Here is a 14971-nt window from a genome sequence, read left to right as displayed (position 1 = left end):
ACATGGGTATTATTCTTTGACAGAAGAGCAATCCTTCTCAGGCATTATATTTTAAAAATTTCTAAAGTACTTTAGAATTTTGTGTCAAATGAGAAAAGTTTGCATTGTATTCATTACAGAAAATGTTCAAAGAACAAGAAGATGAGCCACAAAGGGTCAGAAAAAGTAAAAGAAAATCCTAATTAAGGGAATGAGATTCATTAGAAATCTCCACTGGAAAGTTATGGTCACTTATAATCATTCTCTCATTAGTATGTATTTGTGATTACAAAAAATAAAATTAAAAAATGATTCAAAAAACTAATCACAGGTACAGAAAAGATAGTCTAAGACCTTTTTTACAATTCCCAGAGCAATTGTGGACCCTTAGCAATAGGAGACTCTTCAGTGAGTGTGTTGAACCACAGGTTAAACTCTGAAAAGGCCCAGAAGCTTAATAAAGTAGATAAGGGTAAAGGAAGTGAACAGAAATAGCAAAGTAATATCTTGAAAATCAAACCTGAAAAAACTTTGGGAGAGAGTGAGATTAACAACAACAACAAAATCACATTTAATTTATCTTCTACCTTAAATTATATTTCTTTCCAAATTTGTTTTCTTGATTTTAGATGACTCATTTTTAAGGTATATGATGTAATAGCTCCAGTGAGAGATGAAAAAGTCTGATAAAAAGTGCTAATAATGGAGATGGCTAGTGAAGTAAGAAAGAATGGATGTGCTATTGACAGGCAGACGAGGGTAGAAGGTTGGTGAGTGGCTTTTGCTTCTACCGTGAGTGACTGACTAGATAGTGTGTAATAATCAAGATAATGAATATGAGAGAAACAGAAGAAAGGTAGTGAGCACGAGTCTGGGAAAGTTGATTTTTAGGTAATTTTGAGTGATCCAGATGGCAATAACTAATAAGCAATTTAATATGCATATCTAGAACATAATTGAAAAATCTGATCTGGCAATAGAGCTTCAGGAATCATCAACATGTGAACAAAGACAGAAAATTACAGCAAGTTTTTAAGGCATATCCAGTGGGCAGGAGAGGCAAAGGAGACTGTAATGGAGTAGATAGAGTGGTCTGAAGAGAGCCAAGAGTGCACTGTGCCTGGTGCCACCAGAGAGAAGTTAAGCAAGGATTGGGAAAAGGGTTACAGGGGCTTATACAATGGAGTCTTTGACAAAGCAGTCATATGAGGTGGCAGCAAAATTTCTGAAGGTCATAGAACAAGAGGTGAATAGTAGGCTAAAATTATAATATAACTCCTTCTGTTCATGAATCTGATTGTTAAATATTAAGAAAGAGAGACATAGACAGTAGCAGATTCAGAGGCATAGTCAATGATCTGAGAAGTTGAAGTTATCTGAAAAATATAACTGATGAGTAAGTAGTAAGTTTGTTGGAGAAAAAGGCAATGGTTTTGCCTGTCCAATTATAGGAGATCCAAGTGGCAATAAGTAGGGCCAAATTGCCTAAAAACCTTACAATTCATTAGACACAACAATTAGTCCCATGAACTGCACAACTATCAAATGTCCCAAGGGACATTCATGTTTATGAATAATCTGTTGTGATCAAAACTGCTCTCTGTAAAAGCAGAGTTGCATCTTCATAGTCTTGACACATACACATTTTAGGAATACAACTACTGTGTATTCCAAGAGAAATTTTAGTTTTATTGAGACTTTTACCAAGAATTAGTCATACTTTCAGGAATTCACATCATCAAGAAATGTAGTTCATGGTCTTTTCAGTCACCAATAGCATGCATATATCAGTCTGTGTTTGTAGCCATCCAATAAATACAAAGTCTACAGAGATCAGTAGCTTTGTTCATGAGGCTGCACATGAGACTTTACATATTAAATTACAGCTTACTTTCTTTTGATTTCTTCTTAATTTTAGAATTAAGCATTGTTTTGGTTCTGTTCTTTGACCCACCTTGTGCTGGTGACAGTTCGATTGCTGAAGAGTCATACTGCTTTCCCCTCTCTTGGGCAGCTTCAAGGCATACTCCAACAGGAACCATTGTGTTCTTCAGGGACCACCATTTGGCTATAGTCTGATCATAAACTTTACCAAATGGAATGCTTTGGGGTATGAAAGGGGGTGCTATTAATTGTTACTCAGTGATAATAGGAATGAATTGGGCATCCTGGGCTCACCAGGCTGTGGTTCACCCTAACCACATACTACAAGTTTGGTATAGAATTTGTAATTATTTATTCATTATGGAAGAAACCAGACATTCTTGTCTCAACCAAATGATGATTTAAAACATGCCCTTGGAATAAAATTACCCTCTGAGGACAGGGCCCCTCTAATTCATCTTTATATCTTCAGCATATGGCCCAGTATTCAATTCATTCCTGGGAAACAGAGTTTAGAAGTCAGTCAGGAGATCTAGATCAGCTTCTATTTACCCAGCCCAGTTGATACCAACATCATTACCTAGTGGCCAGGAAACCTCATAATGCAAATGAATGGCCTTCCAAAGTGAAAAAACAATATTTAATACAATCATGTATGTGGTCCTTTGGGAAATATCAAGGTACTTTTAGAGAAAAGTAGAGTCTGACTAAACGAAACGCAATAGGATTTACCTATTTTTCAGCCCAAAGCTGAAAAACCCCCAGAACAGCACTTCTCAAACTTAATGTGCACCTGAATCACCAGGAGATGTTGTTGAAATGTAGGTTCTGCCAAGATGTTCTTCAGTAAGTGTATACATAAAGTGAGGCACATCTGAACCATAGAATATTATTTAGTATTATAAGATATGAGATATCAAGCCTTGAAAAAATTATGGAGAAAATTCAAATGCATGTTACTAAGTGAAAGACGCCAATCTGAAAAAGTTACAGATGGTATGATTCCAACTATATGACATTCTGAAAAAGGCAAAACTATGGAGACAGAAAAAAAGACAAATGGTTGCCAGGAATTACAGGGAAGGAAGCAATAAGTAGGCAAAGCACAGAAGATTTTCAAGGCAGTGAGACTATTCTGTATAATACTATCATTATTGTAAACATATTATTATTTATTTGTCCAAACCCATTGACTGAATACCAGGAGCAAACCTTAGTGTAAATGATGGACTTGGGTAATAAAGATGTGTAAATGTAGGTGCATAGATGGTAATAAATGGGCCACTCTGGTGTGGGATGTTGGTAATGGGGAGGGGCAAGAAGTATATGGGAAATCTCTGTATATTCCACTCAATTTTGCTGTGAACCTAAAACAAACAAACAAAAAGGTAAATGTAAGAAGAAACAGAGGAAGAAAGAATGGAATACAAATAAATACATAAAAGCAGGTCTTGACTTGTAGGTCTGAGAGAAGCCTGGGATCCTGTATTTCACATTTTCTCTTATTTGTTTGTGTTTGTTTTTGGTTGTTTGTTTGTTTTTGCTTTTGTTTTTAGTACCAGGGATGGTATGCAGGGCCCTTAACCCCTGAGCTACATCCCCAACCCTTTTTATATTTTATTTAGAGACAGGGTCTCAATCAATTGCTTAGGGCAATTGCTGAGGCTGGCTTTGAACTTTCAGTCCTCCTGGCGTCAGCCTCCCAACCCAGTGGGAGTTTAGATTTTTAATTGATAAATAATCGTATGTATGAATGGTGTACAGAATGATATTTTGATATATGGATACATTGTGGACTGGCTGAATCTCCCCAATGTATCCATTTCCACACATACGTATCATTTTACTGTAGTAAGAACATTTACACGATTAATTATAGTCACTGTGCTGTACAACAGATCTCTTGGACTTATTCCTCCTGCCTGATATTTTGTATCTATTGATCAGCATCTCCTTAATCTCCAAATCCCCCACCCCACCCCATCCCATGCCAGTAATCACTTTTGTACTTTGCTTCTGTGAATTCATTATTTTTAGATTCCACATAGAAGATCATACAGTATCTTGTTATTTTACTCAGGTTTTTACTGCTGTGACTAAAAGACCCAAGAAGAACAATTATAGAGGAGGACAAGTTTATTCAGAGGCTCACGGTTTCAGAGGTCTTCATCCACAGATGCCATTCCTCGGGACTCTAGGTAAGGCTGCATATCATGGCAGAAGAGTGTGGTAGAGGGAAGCAGATCATGTGATGATCAGCAAGCAGAAAGAGAAAGACTTAACTCACCAAATACAAAATGTATGCCCCAAAGGCACGACCCCAATGCCCCCTCCTCCAGCTACACCCTACCTGCTTTCAGTCACCATGCAGTTAATCCCATCAGGGAATTAATTTAATGACTGGGTTAAGGCTCTCATAACCCAATTATTTCTCCTCTGAATTTTCTTGCATTGTCTCACTCATGAGATTTGGGGGACACCTCACATCCAAACCATAACATTTATATTTTACCTTTTTGTATTTTATTTTATTATTTGTATTTTCAGATTCCACATATAAGATCATGCAGTATTTTCTTTCTGTGCCTGGCTTGTTTCATTCAGCATAAAATTCTCCAGGTATGCCAAGGCTTCAGGTCCCCATGCCATACTCTGGGTATCAAAGTCCTTAGAGTACTTCAAATTGAGGCTGGTATTCCCTTCTGCTTTGTTTACTTTCCCACACTAAGCCAAGTACTCCTCTGAGATTGTAAAGTATTTCATTCATCCTCTGTCCTCAGGCCATAGCTGCACACCTGTCATGACTCTGTGCCTAGCATATGGTAGTAGCTCTGTGTAGTTTTATTGACTGAGTGACAGATAGCACTTGAATATGTTTCTTCTTATAGAACCACAAGCCAGTGTCTCACTCCTCTCCTTCTTTAGAAGGGTCCTGTAGATGACGCTGCCTTGTCTCAGTTTATAGGACCTCCACCTATACAGCATATTCTTTTTTCCTTTCAAAGCCAATTTCTAATCCAATCTTACTTTTAGAAAACTTCCACTAAGCTGGGTATCCTCAGTCTCTAGCTGGTAGGCCCAGCTCAATTCCAGCCCTAAGAAAGCTTCCCAGACCCAGACTAATATATCAACTCAAGAAATTGCTTCCTCTGCCTTCTCTAAGAAGAAGAGCTTGGAAGAAAGTGAATTAGAAGTGGTCCGTGCCTCTGGTTATCCAGCTTTGCTCTATAACCCCAATGAAATTCTTTGAAATAAGGTTACCAATGGTGACTCCATTAGTCAGGACTCAACCAGATGAACAAAACCAGTAGATGATAAATACTATAGGATTTATCATAAGGAATTTGCTTTTTGGATTGTAATCAGGGAAAATTTACATAGGGCAATGCATGAAATCAGTGGAGCAGACTTTGGGGAGGGCAGGCTGGAGCTCTTAGACATAAATGGATGCTGCCATCCATAGGGAGAATTTGCCTTCAGGAAACCTCCTAGCTCTCCTAATGGCTTTCAACTGCTTCAATCAGGTCCACCTAGATTACCCAGGATAACCTCCCTCTGTTAAAGTCAACTGATTATAGACCTTAGTTGCTGCTTGTTAGAGTCTGTAAACAAGTCAGGATGGCGCCTGGCATTTTGCCAGGGGGAGTGGTTTGCGAAGTAACGCCAGCGAGCCATTAAGTGTGGAGATTCCTTATTGGTTGACTGCTGTATCGATTTAATGTTAATTAAGATAAGCTGTGTGGAATGTATAAACACCCCTCCTGTCCTACAATAAACGGCTTCCACTCCTGGTGTATCAATGTACACAAGTTGCTCGTCACCCTGCTTATTTTGCTGCAGCCGGACTGCTGCTACATGGCACATTCACAGGGACATCTAGATGAGAGTGTGATTGAAGAACAGAGACTGTTGTCCAGCCAGTTGGCACAGGAAAGTGACCACCATGGCCTCTCATTGCCATGAATGCAGACCGCTTCCCACAGGCCTCGCACAGCCTGCCCATCTGCAGCTCCCCTTGGTACTGTTGCATTTTTCATCCTCAGAAAGCAACAGTGTGCCTTCTGAACCTGAATCCATGTATTTTCTTTTTTTAATGATCTTTGTTAGACAAAAACAAACAAAAAGAAAATGGAACTTAAGCCAAGAGCCTGGGTAGGAAGAAGCTTCTGGGACCTTGTTCTCTCCCATTCTTAATGTTAGAGCAGGAGAAAGACCTGGGTTTGAATCCCAGTTTTGGTGTTTATCTTCCAAGTAGCCTAAACAAGCAGTCATTTCTTCAAGCTCTAAGTCTTGGTTTCCTCTCTGTAGATAGAAAGCAACCTTAGTGCTCCCTGTTTTACACACACACACACACACACACACACACACATATGCTGGTCTGCATGCTCATATATACTTTGTCTTCCATCTTGTCTGAAAATGCCACTTCAATCTCTCAAAATGAGCCCACTCAGTTTTCCATTCAATGTTAGATGATGTTCAAATTTCTCTCCTAGCATATGGTAGCAGCTCGGTGTAGTTTTATCAACACACCGTGTATTTACCTTACTGGCCTCTGTGGCTTCAGCTACCAAGAACTCAGGTGTTCAGGTGCCGCAGCCCGGCTGGCTGGGCAAAATAACCGGGGGGTGACGAATGACTTATGTACATTGATACAGCAGGAGTAGGAGCCGTTTATTGCAGGACAGGAGCAGTATTTACACATTCCACACAGCTTATCTAATTAGCATAAACTAGATACATCAGTCAACCAATAAGGAATCTCCACACTTAATGGCTTGCTGGTGTTACTTCACAAACCACTCCCGCTGGCAAAATGCCAGGTGCCATCCAGACTTGTTTATAGACTCTAACATTTGCCAGGCGCCATCCTGACTTGTTTACAGACTCTAACATTCAGGACAAGATTCTGAGTTTGGGATTCATCTGTCTTTACATCTGCCCTTACCCTTACCCCAGAAGCCAAATTTTGTGTCTTTTCCTGTGGGTAATCTCTCTAGTTAGGTCCCCACTTTTCCGTTGCCATTTCCCCTGACTTCATTCCATCCCCATGGATCTTTTTTCATGTTTTGCTGAAAGTGTTTCTCAACTAGTATCTCTACTTCTAAATTTCTCCCTCAAGCCCTCTGTCTTCCCTCATCATACAGTCTCCAGAAAAAAATTGCCTTTCCAGAACAAAGAGCGATTTATTCCAGTGCACTCCTCTAAAATTCTAAAAGAAACCATCTACTTCCAAACTGTCCATCTAACCCTCTATCCTGTTGCCAACATACTTCTAGACATCCCTTGAGTATTTCTGAGCTTTTCCTCTCTGTGTCTTTCTTCTCTGTTCTTTCCCTTAGTGCCTACATTCTTTACTCTATCATTTGAAGCCTTTCCCTTGACAGACTTCATTATTATATTCCAGGGACCCACATGATGATTTAAGCACATCTGTTTTGACATCTTCACATTGTCCTGTCCTATGAATCTGGGTCCTCTCTCCACTCTCCTAGAGTCAAACTTCTTGATGACAAAGTTTAGTCCAGTTACTCATCTATACTATCTAAGTAACAAAACAGCAGCCAGGTAGAGTTCTGGCTGATTACTTGTTGGCTAAATGAATGAATGAACTCACAAAAGAGTGAATGAATTAGAAATAATTATCTTTGGAGATAGGATAATCTGGGATGATTCTTAAATTAATTGTCTTTCCATAGGAGATTTAGATTCATCGTCTCTTCAGCTGGATTCAAAGTTAAAATACCCTAATAAAGTGAGGCTCAGAGAAAAACTAAAGGACTTGCTCATGGTAACCAGCTATTAAGTAAAAGAAACAAATACTTGACATATCTTCTTGCTCTTTCTGATGCAGTGTATTTTTCTCTAGTAAGAGTAAGAGAATAAATATCTAAGAAATATACTTTTTATAGAAGAGAAACTTTGCTATAAAATCCTTGTGAACTTCTTTTGTTAATGCTATAGTGGAACATAAAAGATTCAGTACACACTGGGGAGATGCTGAGGGATGCAGGAAGTTTAGGAGAGCAGAGAAAAAACTAACAAGAAGAGTTTTATGTTGTAAGACTTCTACTTTGTTTTTGTTCTGGAGAGCAAGAAAAACTTCCAAGAGCCATCATTAATAAGCAAGGATCATGTTAATTATCCAATGTATGGATCAATAAAGGCTGAGAAAAATTTTTTTTGCCTGGTAGCATTAATAGTATCCTTTCGTCCCTAAGGGGGAGTAAGTTGTCTAGTCTTTCTAGACATCTTTTAGCTGAACTCAGTGTAAATAAAGTCTTGTGGATAATGGGTAGTCAGCCACTAGCAGCTTTGCATAATGATGGTAAATACAAGGTGAAAATGTTAAATGAAGTAGTTGTATCCTTCAAAGAAGGCTCAGCAACTTCATATTTTCATAGTTTACAAATCACGAGTTTGGTATACCTGTTCAACGTCATACATGCATCAGCAATAACCAGGCTTTCCTCTATGGAAGTTCTTGCTCAACATCAATAAAGCCTGCCTTGACCACAACTCCTGCTGGTGGCACCAGGGGTTTATTCAGCATCTGTGGTTCTGAGCACTGTGTAGTGTGTGTTGTCTTTTCTAAACATTTATCATGGAGTAAGCCCTTTAAGTGGATTATCTTATTTAATCCTTACAACAACCTTATAAAACTGATTTCCATTGTTCAGAAGAAGAAATCCTAGAAGAGAAGTCTCTTGCCAAGATCTCTTGTTCTAGTCTCTCTTATTTTTTTTTTCCAGTCTGACCCCAGGCTTGGCTTATGCTTTTGCACCATCCTCGAAGGGCATTGGGAGGGTTGAGGCAAGAAGAATGGGCAAAATGTTCTGATTGGCTCTGGAAGTCCTGGAAGTCTCCAAACACTTATCAGATCCTCTTCTGCTCTCCCTTTCACAATGCAAAAAATAAGGTAAAAGGAAGTTCTCAAAAGAATGACCCTGCTTCCCAAGTGTCCAAAGGAGACAACAGGTGTCTACATTTAGGAGCATTCTGTATTGTTGCAAAACAACCAGTTTGGGGTTGTTGAGCAGATAAGGAAAGATGTCATGTTGCAGAAATTCTCACTTTGTCAAACTTTAAGGGAGATTTTGCATAAAGTAGAAGTAAAACTGATGAAAATGTTGCAGATGGTTTATACATTAAATGACAGGAATGGGAACCAGATGTGTGTTTGTGTGTGTGTGTTAAGAGAAAAAAAATAAAATGATGGAAATTAGAGATGCTGCGTGGGAAGTGGCAAGACTTAATGAATTGGTGGTTGTGAAGGGAGAGATAGAAAGAGCAGATTCTAAAATGGGCTCAGACTTGGGCCTGTTTGATTGGCACTGGAGTAATATTCCCCACAGGGACTGCAGAGTTGAAAAGAGAAGAATGTGTTCCAGTAAAAAATTAAATTCTTGATCTTTGCCATGTTAAACATGAGGTGGTAATGAGACAGCAGGAAGCTACTTTGGTGAGCCAGCAGGAAAACAAGACTAAACGGCTGGAGAGTGTGATGTGCGGAGGTAAAACTGACTGGTTCATTAGATAATCATATCTTTCAATTATGCAGTATTGAGCTGTACAGTTTACAAAACTCTTCCATAGACATTATCTGAGTCCTTGCAACAACCCTGCAAAGCAGATATTATTATTACCTGGCCTTCTGAGAGACACTTGCCCAGGTCAAGAAACCTAGTGGTAAGTGCTGGTGTTATAAATCCAGCTAAGGTGTCCTTTCACCATACTCAATGTGCTTTGCACAATACCATGGCAGCAGTTATGAAAGCTCCATCACTTTTGTCCCTTCAGAGGTAGAATTGCCCATGTTTTGAGAAACTGTGTTCTCTTAATAATAACTTGTCAAGTATAACTTTTTCCCAGATGAAGGTCACATGGCAAGTGACCACATACAAGGTATAGAATGAGAGAAGTCTATTCCTCCCATCTTCTTTCCAGTAAAGCTGGAGTCAATGGGGTGGGGGTGGGTGGGTGGAGACTGAATCGGGGGATTCTAATTAAACTCTGATTAGTCTAAATCAATTGAGGAGATCCCATACACTTTACCCGTCATTGGATTTGGCAGAGTGATCAATGTCCTAGAGTTACATGTGGAGTCTAAAGAAAGGGTTTCTTGTTTCTAAAAGAACAGAAAAGAGTGTCCTTTTCCATCCTATAGGAAGCACCATGTCTGAATATGTTGCCAGAACTACTTCAGTAATCTTATATCCATGATGTAGAGGCACTGCAAAAAGAAGTCAGAACTGATGATAGGTGATAGAAACTTGAGCACATGATATTTGGAAGTGTCTGCTTGATAAATCTCAAAAACTATCCTCTCTTGATATACTATTGAGTAGAATAATACATTTCTTTTGTGTCTAAGATAATTTTTAAAATTGAGCTTTCTCTTTCTTATAGATGATAATTTCCTGAGTCCATCACCATGAACCATTATTTTTTTGAATTAATTTCTTAACTTTTGACAGATTGAATGACCTGAATGCCAAGTTTTTCACACAAAGTTTTACTCAGACACATGTTTTTATTGCTTCTTCAATGAAATCATATATACATTTTTTTTATCAATAAACCACTACACAAATGTGGGTGTAAATGGGTTATTATTATAAAGAAAAGTACAACTCTGAAGGCCAGTTTTCATTTTATATGATTTCCCTACCTTCAGAAAAATACATGTCAAACTGTGGTTGAAGATTGAGACGTAATAGAGAAGTAATAATAGATAGGTGTTAGATAATAGATAAATAGATAACATCTAAGATTCTCTGATCTATTCTCCTGGATTTGTAGAAACTTAGCAAAATTTTATAGCTTTGGTGAACTTCTCTCTCTTCCCCACTCTCTTTTTCTCTCCCTACTCCCCTCCCAATTTCCTTAGCCTGGCATATAAAATTTTGTACCAGAGCATCTGATTTTTCTTTCTTTCTCCATTCCTAAATCTAGATCTTTCTGTTTTGTCAACATTCTCCTAGCACATGTCAATGAATCGAGAACTGTGAGTGTAGATAAATGGTGTCTTGGGAGAACCACTGAGCTCCGGATTGTGAGAAGCATTCCTAAGAAAGACACTTACTTGCACCACTCTCAGGGGGACTTAGGAAAAGAATGTCACCTGAGGAAGAGCCTATACTTGGTAAGTGCCATTATAGAGCCCATGAGTTCCAAACACTTCATTTTATTTAATAAATGCTAGACTGTTTCATTTTGACTTGTGAAGATAATGTTGAACTACATAAAAGAAAAAAATAAAGAATATCTCATTCCATGAATTATACAAATGACTCGTGGTAAAGCTTACCTATTAGCTGACGGCTATTTCTACAAATTTCATTGTTAAATCTAATACTGTGCCAATTTTATATTGTATAGGTTTTCTTGTATTAAATGTAAACAGTGCCTCTGAGTGATGTGAATGCATTAGCATGGTATAAGTGATATTCATTATATATGAACTGCCAGCTCTGCCCTAGGACCTATATGGTAATGAGATGTTGCTCTTTTTGAAGCTTTCCTAGTGAGTGACCATTTTGAATAAATAAAATAAAATATGGATCCTTAGAAGACTTTCATTGATGGGAATACTTTTTAAAGTAAAGCATGTATCTCAAAAGTAGAGTCCTTCATATTGCTTAATCTGAAAGCTATTTCTGTCCTATTCTTTGGAGATTATTTTTCATTACAGATGCCCACTATGGCCCCTTTAATGGACAAGGTTGAAGAATGAATAGCTAGATTGCATTGTTAGGATTTCTTAGCTGTTGGATTTCCCTTGCTGGTTTGGAAGGAAAAAAAATGACTTTATTTCATTTGAAATGTACAAATGATGCCAAATTCCTATTTGAAGTTGTTAGGCTGTGATTACCAGTAGAACTATAACCTTACTTATGCAAATCACTCGAGTTCATGGTAAGTCTGACATTTACAGAATTAATGAACTAAATAATTAAGTGACCTAGTAAAGTGAATTGGTAAACCAGAACTATTAATCTTTTAATGAATTCTTTACTACCACTTAAATAATAAATTTTTTGCATAATTTTAAAGGATTACAGTAAAGAAACATTAGAATAAGAAACCCATTATGTGAAGGAACGTTACTTTTATAAATCCGTCATTATGTCTCTTTTTATTGAATTCATTTCCATTCAGGTTTAGAAAAGTGGCAATTCCTATATTGGTGACTAACAGTCCCCGACTTCCAAGGTTTTTTTTTTTTTTCCCCCTTCACTGAGACAGAGAGTTTAGGATCATTTACTGCTTCAAATAAAAAAAAAAAAAAAAATCACAACCTAAAATGAGTAATTAGCATACAACTATAATTTCAGAAATCCCCTATTTGATGGTGCCCATCACATGTGTTTCAGAATTTCCAAGCTCTTGTAGGTTAACTAGACATAAAATAAGGCCTTTGAACTGGTACTCTTAAAACAATAACAACAACAACAAAACATGTACATCTCTGCTCTCCACAAATAGCTATCTTTGTCTTCAAATATCTTACCTTTCTCTTTAAATACCTTTTTTAAAAGGCAAATCACAGCTATTAAATTAACTATTCTGGACTAAACACAACGAAAATTTAGAACCTTGAAATGTCCAGGGTTGTATCAGCCAATAATGAGAGGGAAGTAAAAAGATTAGGTTGGGTTTTCAGTATCCATACTAATTGCTTGTAAAAGACCACCCTTGGTAGAATGAAGGATTATTAAATCATAAGTATTCAATACCTTCCCCTAGAAGGAAAAATTCAAAAGCTTAAATAAAAAGAAAGGATAGCAAAGAAACAGTTACAGTGCTTTTCTCAACCCATATGAAAGAAGCTTGTTATTGCTTATTATCAAGCAATTGATATTTATTCAACAGCTGTCATGTATTGTCACTGGACTAGGCACATTGAGACTTAAGGAGAAAATGAAGATACAGTCTGCAAACTTGGAACAACTGTAATTTAAGTTGAAAATTCCTTGATGCACACAAAACTAATATTAATCTACCTAAGAGAATTAATAAGAGCTCCAACTATTGCACACAAAATTGTGTGGCAGAAATTCTACATCCTGCAGCCTTTTAGGCTAGGAAAAGCAATCCAAGTAGCTTTAGTCAGCAAACCTGAGTGTCTGTGAACCATATGCCTTGCACATGGCAGACCACAGATCCTGAAACTCTTCCTGATTAAGAATTAGATATGCCATGTAAAATAAAATAATATATTTTAAATACAGAGCTGAGATGGTGATAAAGTAAAGAAAATTCCTGGAATCCAATAATGAAAGAGGATTTCAAACCTGGAAGCAAATGAAGGTGACTTAGTGGGTACTCTTGAGACACTGGTGATTCTGATACTAATAACCTCAGAGGAATAGCTTAGTGTCTTAGGTCTTTGCAGACAGCATGAAGTGGGGACTGATATTCCCCACATATAGTTGGGACCCTGAAAGGGCTAGGCAGTCTTTGAACCTGAACTAAGAAAATTCTTCCCACAGTCAAATGGAGATGAAAATGCTTTGTTTTATTCTACACCCAGGTTTTAGGGAAAGCCTTCTCTGAGAACTTTGTAACCTTCGGATTTGGGAGTGCAATTTGTGCTTCCTGACAAGTTTGGGAATTTCCAAGCCAGGGAATAACTTAAGTTGTTCTCAGTTTGAGAGCATTCCAGGATCCCTCACCAAAGCCATGCAAGTCATCCTTTGTGGCACCTTTAAACGAAATCCTAAGAGATCTCCACAGGTCAAATTCTGCAGATTGTGGCTCACAATGGAAAACATAAAGTATATGAGGAAATAAAGCCAAGAAGCTTTATCTTCATTGTGAACCAAAATCTGCAGAATTTCACCTGTGGGGATCCTTTAGGACTTGGATTAAAGGTGCCATTTGGATGCAGTGAAACTGGATATATTTACCAGGAAAGATGGCAAGACATAAATGGTGCAAGAAATAAATGGAAGCAGGGCTGGGATGTGGCTCAGTGGTAGAGCACTTGCCTAGCATGTGTGAGGCACTGGGTTCAATTCTCAGCATCACATATAAGTAAGTGAATAAAACAAAGTTCCATCAACATCCTAAAAAGGTTAAAAAAAAATAAATGAAATGAAAGAAAAAAAAATGGAAGCATTCCCTAAAGTGGGCAGGTCATGTGGTTCTGGTAAGGAGAGTAAACATGGCAGATAGTAGACATGTCTTCCCTATTGTTTAAATTGTGAAAAACCTTGCATGCATTTTAAAAGAACTTATCACATCATATCAGTGAAAAAGGTTTTAGACTTAGCAGTCTGGCCAAAAATAACATTAGTTCTCTTGACCAATTAAAATGTTCATATTAAATAAATGACTAGAGATTTGACATGTGTATTAAAAATAATAATTTTCCTCTATTCACATTTAAAACATCTGGTCTGAATATTTTCTTGCTTCTTGGGTTTGCTGCTTACTAAGTTAATGGTTGTTTGGGCCAAAATCTAAATGCAACATCATGAAGACAGCTCCTAAGTTTAAATATCTTCAGATTTTTGTCCTAAACTATACATCATCCTCAGGCTGGTGCTTGGGACCATTAAATGAATTCTTTTTGCCATCTTATATGGTCTGTATATTGATGGATTTGGTCTCAATATGAATATTAGAAAATTCATATCTTAGGACCTAATATCCATGTGATGAAATTAAGAGGTGAAGACTTTGGGAAGTGATTAAGAGATTTCCACCTTCAAGAATGGGATTAATGCCCTTATAAAGGAGGCTTTGCTCCTTCTGCCATGTGAGGTTAAAAAAGGCAATGTCTTTGAGGCACAGGGCAAGTCCTCACAAGACACCAGATACACTGGCACCTTGATTTTGGACCTCCCAGCCTCCAGAACTGTGAGCAATAAATTTTTATTCTTATAATTATTCAATATAAGCTATTTTGTTACAGCAGCACAAACAAACTAAGATGCCCTCCAAAAGCCAAGTTTGTCTTGTGAAAATGTGAGAGAGAAAAAAATGACAATACCCAGGCTTAGTGACTTGCACATTAAAAGCACTAGATACATATTATATTAATTTGGTGTAAACTGCTGTATCTCAAAGACTAAAGTTCTTGGAGGAATGAGTACTTTTA

Source organism: Marmota flaviventris, chromosome 1, assembly GCF_047511675.1.
Source record: "Marmota flaviventris isolate mMarFla1 chromosome 1, mMarFla1.hap1, whole genome shotgun sequence".
Classification (NCBI taxonomy): domain Eukaryota; kingdom Metazoa; phylum Chordata; class Mammalia; order Rodentia; family Sciuridae; genus Marmota; species Marmota flaviventris.
Note: the sequence above shows the minus strand (reverse complement) of the source record.